Below are 8,884 nucleotides of genomic sequence, written 5' to 3' on the forward strand. Positions count from 1 at the left end.
AATGTGCTGGTACCCTTGTTGTTCATGATGTATACTAATGACCTTGCAGACTGTACTTCTAGTAGCCTCAGACATTTTACAGATCATGCAGTTTTCTATTATGAACAACTGTTTGAAAGAAGCTGGATAAATATTCTGTCAGAACCTGTTAAAGTTTCAAAGTGGTGCAAAGATTGGAAACTTTGTTTAAATATTCAGAAATGTAACATTGTGCGCTTCACAAAATGAAAAGTTGTATCCTTTGACTGTAATACTGATGAGTCACTGCTGGAATTGGCCAATGCATACAAAGACATGTACGTAACATGTTTTGGAACACAAAATGGGACAATCATATAGGCTCAATCAGGGGTAGAGTGGGTGATAGAATACAGTACAATCAATCTACAAAAAAAGATTGCTTACAAATGATCTGTGTGACGGGTTCTAGAATATTGTTGAAGTGTGTGGGACTCATACCAAAGAGGACTAACAGGTTATATTGAATGTACACAGAGAAGAGCAGCACAAACGTTCACAGGTTTTTCTGATCCATGGGAGAGTGTCACAGAGATATTCAATAAACTTAACTCTCTCTCTCTCTCTCGCTGCCGCTGCCGCCACCACCACCGCCTCCACCACTGTCATTTTCTTCACATTGCAACAACATTTCCAAATTTAGACCACAGGATATCCAAACCAACACACTGTAACTAAACTAATTTTATCACATAACAGAAAAATGTTATGTCCTTGTAATATAATTTCTCTGCAATTTTTGTATTTATGTTCAGAGGAAAAACAGAGTAGGTATATATCTATTTAAACATTTATTAGTGCATGAAAACCCAAGACACATTTTCACAACTGCATTTATAGTTCTAAATTGTGCTAAGACTGATTAACAACCAAATTTGACTTCCTTAATTAAGGTTACATAAATGACAATTCTTCATATGTTTTATTATAAAAACTAAAGACAACTAACCAAACAATCATATAATTCCAAGAATTAAATTTATTAAAACAAACCTGTTGAAATGTCTAGTAAGTATGGCATTACCATATATCGGAAAGTGTCCAATTCTGTGTGTAAAGAAAGGGAAATGCTTTGTCAGTTGGTTAGAGAGAGACGTCAACGATGGAAGCCAATAGCTTATTATGCGTTGATGCTTGGCTATGCTGCACAACAAACTGTGCTTTATAAACTGTGATTGACATGCAGCAGTTATGAAAAGATGGCGTGACTTTCGGAAATAAACAAACAAATAACATCTTGTGTCCAGTTTAATAATTAACGACCCACTCTCCAACTTTTCAAAACAGCTGGAGAAACCAGAATCAGATTGGTGCACAAACCAAATAAGTAAGAGAATCTGAATTCTTAAATTGAACATATTGCAAAACATATGTACTGCCGTTATGCTCAGAAGAGAGAGCCTGCAATCTAATACTTGTGATATACAAGAGAGGTTTACAATAGGAAACTGAATCAGTTTTCATGCTTGCGACCAGTGTCTTGAGGCTATCATCACATTAGAAACTGAAATAATCCTCTAAATAAAACTTCCCAGAAATAGCTAACTGTCCATCATCTTATTTCAGCTTTTGTTTTCCTTTCTGTTAATTCTTCTACTTTTCTAGTCTAAAATATGAAACAGATTGTGCCATCATAAGGACAAGGGATAGATCTGAATGAATGGTACCTTAATTTTTTCTGGTGAATGTAATTCCCTTCAGCCACTAGTAGTACCACATTTTTACATATTGTAATATTAGATGCCTAGGGCCCATGTTCTGGTATTTTGGACCATCACTACTTGTTACAATACAAGCTCCACAATCATAGTTTATATCAAAATGAAAGTATTACACACCATCGAGATGTGACCTGTAACTGTAGTGTACTCCAGGACACCAAATATTCAGCCATTTTAGTAAGAGATACCTTTCTACAGCTTCTACAGGGACCACGATAGCAGCTGCCCATATGCAGTAGTTTTTGAAACTGACCATCAAGTGGTTTTTAGATAGAACAATCAAAGTATATCTGCACATAGTCCAATAACAGGAGATGACTACATCATCTTGGAAATTATAATTACCTTAAACAAACTGCAGTAATCAATACCATTCACAAACTTAAGTGCAAGAGGCAGCCAACAGCTACAATTTTCGATCTCTTGTTCTACACAATTATGTTATGGCACATGAATGTGTACACTTTAATAAAAACTATCAGTTGATAAATAGATAAAATGAAGTACCTGTTTAGTAAACAGCAATAACACCAACAGTGAAAAGAAAAATATGTTGTTAGTTTTCAGAACCATGTGCTCCTCCTGGTAGGTGGCGTAAAAAAGGGTTGGTGCAAATGAGCATTAGCAAAGCAACAAAAAGAGTCTCGTGTAAGGGTGGAGCATAGAACAAAATTTTTTGAAAATGGGATGCAATGGGATGCAACAACAGTTAGCATTAGTTGATTTCATTCTCCAACAAGCATACTGTGTGTTCCATTTATACAGAGCCCTGGATTATTTTCTGTATAAATTCTCATTCCCTTCAATCAGGTGAAAGAAAACCAAGTTCTTAAAGCCAATAAGTTCACATCTAGCACTGCTCCTGCCCAATTATTCAGAAACATGTTTCTGTTGCTGCTGAACTGAAGTTTAAGTTTCATGGATACCACTGGTAAGGATAATCAACCCTTTCCCTGTGGTAAGAGCACAGTAGCAGAAGAACTGAAAAACTCCTTTCCATCCACAGTACACAAATTGCTGTATTTTGAATGCTGTATTATTCACCTAGAACTCTCCTGTAGAGTCCAATAGATACAGCACCACTTGGAATTTTACTGCAACTGGAGAGAAGAGTGAGTGTGTGTTTGAGGTTCACGGGCGCTAAACAGCATGGTCATCAGCGCCCAAACGCATAGAAACAGGAACACAAGCGGTGAAGGGACGAAGACGGACGCCGTACAAGGAGAACGGCTAAAAGACACAGGCCAGATGCAGTTCCAAATGCGCACATGCAGAGGCAAAACAAGAGGAGAAGAAACACACTAAAAAAGGAAAGGAAACACAAGGAAAAGAGAACAGATACCGAAGGGAAACAAGGAGGTAATCGTGACTGGCGGACCTCTTACCTAAAACCTGGGTGAGCCAGTCACCCAGCAGCACATTAAAACCTTCTCCCTAAAATCCGAGGCAACAGATTGGACAGGACACCAAACCGTAAGACCTTAACCACAGTCGCTGCGTCGTCTTGCAAAATAGAGGGCAAATCCGGTAGCAAAGAAACCACCGCCCTCTGGTCAGAGAATAAAAGACAGTCAAGTAAAATGTGGCGGATAGTAATCTGGATGCCACAAGCATTGCAGATTGGGGGGTCGTCCCGCCGGGGTAAAAAACCATGCGTGAAGGGACTGTGTCCAATGCGGAGGCAAGTGAGGAGAAACTCATCCCGCCTGAATGACTGGTAGGACGTACGCCATGGTCGCGTAGTGGCCTTTACCAGACGCAGCTTATTCTCAGAAACTGCCAACCACTCCTCTTCCGATTGATGCATAACACAACCAATCATGACCAGGCGCAGTATCATGAGCCACAGACAACGCAGAATGCAGATCCCATATTGTGAAGGGGCAGTTATAGGGTTCAGAATTTAGAGACCGGAAGTCCAAGTGACCCCTTTCGATGACAGTGCGGTAGCGGCAGAAATCTGGATCACAGTTAATAGTGGCGGTAGATTCCGCAAAATGCATGGCCAGTGTCTGGGCAATGTCTCTCTGCACCGTGAGGAGACATCCCTGATGCAGCAATGCCGTGACAGGGAAACCCTCCTGATGGCTTCCCATACTTTCGTAGAACTAGTGGAGCGAGAGATGGAATTCAAGAACGATTGCCATGACCGTCGTTTGCTCTCTTTAATCACTCGCCGCACTCTGGCCCTTGCCACCCGAAAGGCCGTAACATTGTCAGCTGTGGGACAGCACTTGAAGCGGCGCAGTGCTGCACGGCGGGCGCGGATGGCTGAGTGGCACTCAGTGCCCCACCAAGGGACAGGACGCCTCTTGGGATGACCGGATGACCGTGGGATTGACAATTCAGCAGCATGTGAGATCACGGCTGCAACATGGTCTACCCATTCGTGGACACTGGCACGGTGTTCCAAACCAGCCAGTTGGCTGAAAAGTGTCCAGTCAGCTCTGCAAAGGTGCCACCGGGGCGGCACTGGTAATGCCACAGCCTCATCCAGGAGGCGAATCCAGAGGGGGAAGTGGTCACTAGAATGGAGGTCAGCTGCAGCTTCCCACAGAGCAGAATCTGCTAGTGCTGGAGAGCAAAAGGAAAGGTCAATAGCCGATGACGATCCGGAAACAGTACAGAAATGAGTGGGAGCACCAGAGTTGAGGAGGCACAGTTCTTCAGACATCATGACGCTTTCCAGAATGCGACCCCTGGGGCAAGTAGTCGGAGAGCCCCATAAGACATTATGAGCGTTGAAGTCCCCCAGAAGAAGAAACGGGCGAGGGAGTTGGCTAATAAGGTCCGTGAGAGCCTCAGAGTCTATTGCATCCAGAGGTGGTAAATAAACTGAACAGACTGTGAGCCTCCGACCCACAAGAATGTCAACTGCAACTGCTTGCAAGTCGGTGATGAGAGGGAGCTCAGATGAGGGGTGCATGTCACGGACAAAAACCGCAACACCACCCTTTGCCCTTTGCCCTGTCAGATCATCTTTTCGATATACGGTATAGCCGCGTAAAGAAGGAGAATCAGTGGCCTGAAAATGTGTCTCTTGGAGACATAAGCACAAGGGGCACTCTTGTATAAGGAGTTGTAATTCGGCCACATGCGTCCTGAACCCATTCAGGTTCCACTGTAATATGGGAGCCAGTGTTCAGGGTGGCTGAACTTTCACCCTGCCTCTGTGCTTTTGAGGAGAGACCGTACTGGCCGGAGATTTATTCCTGGGGCGAGACGATCACCCCCGGTCGACATCAATGTCCATAAGCTCCGATGACGACCCACGGGAGATGTCTGACAGTATGATGGCCTCGTCATCGGACCGACGCTGACTAGTCTCCTCAGGTGGCAGAACCTTCATCTTCTGAGGCTTTGTCTTGGGGGGCTTGGAATGCAGAGCCTTGTCAACAGTTGGAGGTTGACTCGCCTGGGCAGAAGGCGCCATATGGGGGGAGGCTGGAAGTACCTCAATGTCAGCAACCACGGCCTTGTCCGATGTAGCGGGGAGAGCCGCAGATTGCAAAACAACCGCAGCAGCACAAGTGCACTGGCAAGCGCAGGTTTTAGTGCTAACACTAGCAACCTCCGTTTGTGAAGCAACAGTGGCCAATTGTACCGGTTTTTTGAGAGCGGAAGCGAAAGATGTTGAAAACACAGGAGGTTGCATGGCCTTAAAGAGCTTTTTGGCCCCACTATAGGGGATGCGCTTAGATGTTTTAATCTTTTGTACCTTCCATTCTTCGAGATAGATGGGGCAGATCCGGCTGACTGGAGAGAAAGCTCCAAGTGAAGACAGCAAGCTGCAAGAAGTTCCAGCAGGTAATTTCACAGGTAACTGTCTTTCCTGTTAACAACTTCAAGCTCTCATTTAGTAATTACTGCCAACTGTGCCATCTGTGAATATTATATCTGCAACCAAAAGATTACTGCAAAATTCATTACACAATTTTAAAAATGAATAAGTACAGGGAATCTATCTTCTTAATTTCACCCCATCGACATTATTTCGTAATTAACATTAAGTTTGATGTCAACTGGCACAGAGAAGCAATATAGTGTACATAAAATTTTATTAAATGAAAATTTTGACAAAGAAACCAATACATCCTGAACATATTACATCACAATACTGGTTAATAATTGTAGTTCATAGCATATCAACTGACAATACTGTAAATGTACTTCTTTGCCCGAGAAGAGGAGAATAGAAGAAAAGCTTAAGAAGAGAACCAGATTTCTGGAAACAGCTAATGTGGTAACAAGAACTCCAATTCAAATGCAATAGAATTGGGAAATGCTAGTCACAGGGATTTTGAATCTCTGTAATTATATGTAGCTTTCTAACTAAAGGCTGTTAAGAAAAACTGAATATCTGGAAAATGACTAATATCCATTAAATAAATGAAATTTATACTATGTATACTGGTTGAAAAAGATACAGCATATGGCATCAGATATGGCTACCAGTCCTAGAAGGTGGTTGAGAAAGTATCATAAGAAATGGCCAGAAAAAACCATTGTTCTGCTATGTAACTAAAATTGAACTACAGGTAACTGCAATTCACTCATGACTTGGTATTGGCTGTCTTCTTCATTACTACCTGAAGGAAGTCAGCTGGAATGGATTGGTTATAGTTTTCTTCAGCAAAATATTAATAAACACAATTCCAACAGAACTTCAATACCCCTAAGCCACATATTTATCATAATTCACTGGAACATGTACTGTGCAGGATGTGTTTATCGAAATATATTATTTCTTATTTTGTCAAATCAAATTAGTGATAGTATTTCATTGCTCTATACCTGGCACTGATGCGGTCAAAGTCATGGTACTTTCCAGCTTCAATTTACTGCAGTACAGACACAATGGCCTGGACACATTCTCAATATGTGAAGATGGCAATTTTGATACCCTCAGGCTTCATGGTAGCCCTCTCCACAGTGGTTGAGCTGTATCTGATGCTGTCCTGGGACATGTGCTGGTTTCCCATCATCATCATCTCTCACATGCTCACCATGTGACTGAATCTGTTAACACAGAAATGTGTGTTTTGACGCTGAAAGAAGGTCTCAAGGGATGTGCATACTAAAAACATTTCCAAAAATCAGCATGTATTGCAATTCACCAGTGCATTATATTGTACCACACAGAGCACAATTCCAGTACCTGCTGCATGGAAAAGTCAAATTACTAATTCTGATTGTACTGGTGAATCAATTCCATTCTAATTAATGTGACAGGAATACATATAACAACATGACAAAGAAATTAACTCAATTTTTAAAAATATATATAAGGAACACAGGAGAGTTATCTACATCATCATTTCTAAGACTTTTCTGTAAGTGCAACTCTTTTCAATGACCACTTTTATCATAGGTGCTCTGCTGTGTTTCTATGATACATTTTTAATGTAACAGTTTTTAACAAACGACAAAAATTTCAATTATTATTATTGTTGGTTGGGTTGTTTGGGAGAAGAGACCAAACTGAAAGTTCATCAGTCTTATCGGATTTGGGGACGTGGGAGAAAGTCAACCATGCCCTTTCATAGAAACCATCCTGGCATTTGCCTGGAGTGATTTAGGGAAATCAGAGAAAACCTAAATCAGGATGGCCGGATGTGGGATTGAACCGTCATCCTCCTGAATGCGAGTCCAGTGTGCTAAACACTGCGTATAATTATTTCTCTTTCCTGTCTCAGACGTTATTTCTGGTTAACAATGTATAGTGATGTGGACCTTGATTAAGCGTAACTTCCTTTTAACTGTACAGTATATGTTACATTGCATTTAGGAACTTTCTGGTAATTGAACATGTATCAATAATTAGAGATTTCTGTAGTTTTATATATATGTTTTTCAATTTTTTCTCCTGGTTTCTTCTGTATGTATGTTGTATTGGGTATGGATATTTCGATCAGTTGTTAATTTCTTCTTTTTATTGGCGAGTATGATGTCAGGTTTGTTAAGTGGTGGTGTTTTATCTGTTATAATGGTTCTGTTCCAGTATAATTTGTATTCATCACTCTCCAGTACATTTTGTAGTGTGTACTTGTACATGGGAACTTGTTGTTTTATTAGTTTACGTTGTATGGTAAGTCATTGATGTATTATTTTTGCTACATTGTCATGTCTTTCGGGTATTCTGTATTTGCTAGTATTGCACATCTGCTTGTGATGTGATCTACTGTTTCTATTCGTTGTTTGCAAAGTCTGCATTTATCTGTTGTGGTATTGGGATTTTTAATAATATGCTTGCTGTAATATCTGGTGTTTATTGTTTGATCCTGTATTGCAATCATGAATCCTTTCCTCTCACTGTATATATTGCCTTTTCTTAGCCATGTGTTGGATGCGTCTTGATCAATGTGTGGCTGTGTTAGACGATACGGGTGCTTTCCATGTAGTCTTTTCTTTTTCCAATGTACATTCTTTGTATCTGCTGATGTTATGTGATCTAAAGGGTTGTAGTAGTGGTTATGAAATTGCAGTGTTGTAGCCGATGTATTTATATGAGTGACTGCTTAGTGTATTTTGCTACTTTATGCCCGTTCTAGAAAGAACTTTCTTAAATTGTCTACCTGTACATAATGTAGGGTTTTTATGGCAATAAATTCCCTTCCTCCTTCCTTTCTGCTTAATGTGAATCTTTCTGTTGCTGAATGTATGTGATGTATTCTGTATTTGTGGCATTGTGATCGTGTAAGTGTATTGAGTGCTTCTAGGTCTGTGGTACTCCATTTCACTATGCCAAATGAGTAGGTCAATATTGGTATAGCATAAGTATTTATAGCTTTCGTCTTGTTTCTTGCTGTCAATTCTGTTTTCAGTATTTTTGTCAGTCTCTGTCTATATTTTTCTTTTGGTTCTTCTTTAATATTTGTATTGTCTATTCCTATTTAGATGCCTTTGATATCCTTGGACTTACCATCGAGACAACATACTATCAGTAACTGCTTTTGCACCAAAAGACAGTGTTGCCAGCTTGCTTAAAGGATATCCTGAACTTTTTTTTTATCAGGAGTAGTAAAAGCTAATAACTTTGTAGCATATGATACATTGAAAGGCAGTGCACAGCTGAAGTTTTTTCAGACCCACCCTGCTCCAACTGCTTTTAGAGGTGAAACAGCTGGCGAATTGAAAGAACTGGA

Source organism: Schistocerca gregaria, chromosome 1 (genome assembly GCF_023897955.1).
Source record: "Schistocerca gregaria isolate iqSchGreg1 chromosome 1, iqSchGreg1.2, whole genome shotgun sequence".
Taxonomy (NCBI): domain Eukaryota; kingdom Metazoa; phylum Arthropoda; class Insecta; order Orthoptera; family Acrididae; genus Schistocerca; species Schistocerca gregaria.